Genomic DNA, 456 nt, shown 5'->3' on the forward strand with positions numbered 1-456 from the left:
ACGGCCCCGCCGCGCGGTCACACGCCTGACCCCCTGCGCGCCCCGCACCTCCAGCTCCGAGTCCCCGGCCCGACGTGTTCGGGCCCCGGGACCGGGGAGGCCGCAGCCCCTACCCTGCCCACGGTGCGCTGGGAAGCCCCGAGGGTGAGGAGTCCCCGGCGTGGGCCCCGGAACCCCCTCCCTCCCGCGCCCAGGGGTCCCCCGGGGAGCCCCACAGGTGGGAGAACGCCCCGGCCGGACCGGGCGACTTTAGGCCCTCGGGTAGCTCCGGGAGGAGACTCTTATTTTGAAGAGCGGCCCCCACCGCCACCCCGTGATTTGCACGCTGACCCAATGGCCAGCCCTTGGCCGGCGCTGGGCTTGTTATCAATTACATGTTGTTCCTGCAGCCGCTGTGTCCCCGGGAGGATAAACAGCAGGCCTGGCCGGCGGGCGGGGGCGGGGCCGGTGCCCGGA

Source organism: Dipodomys ordii, unplaced genomic scaffold (assembly GCF_000151885.1).
Source record: "Dipodomys ordii isolate 6190 unplaced genomic scaffold, Dord_2.0 Scaffold12, whole genome shotgun sequence".
NCBI classification, from domain to species: domain Eukaryota; kingdom Metazoa; phylum Chordata; class Mammalia; order Rodentia; family Heteromyidae; genus Dipodomys; species Dipodomys ordii.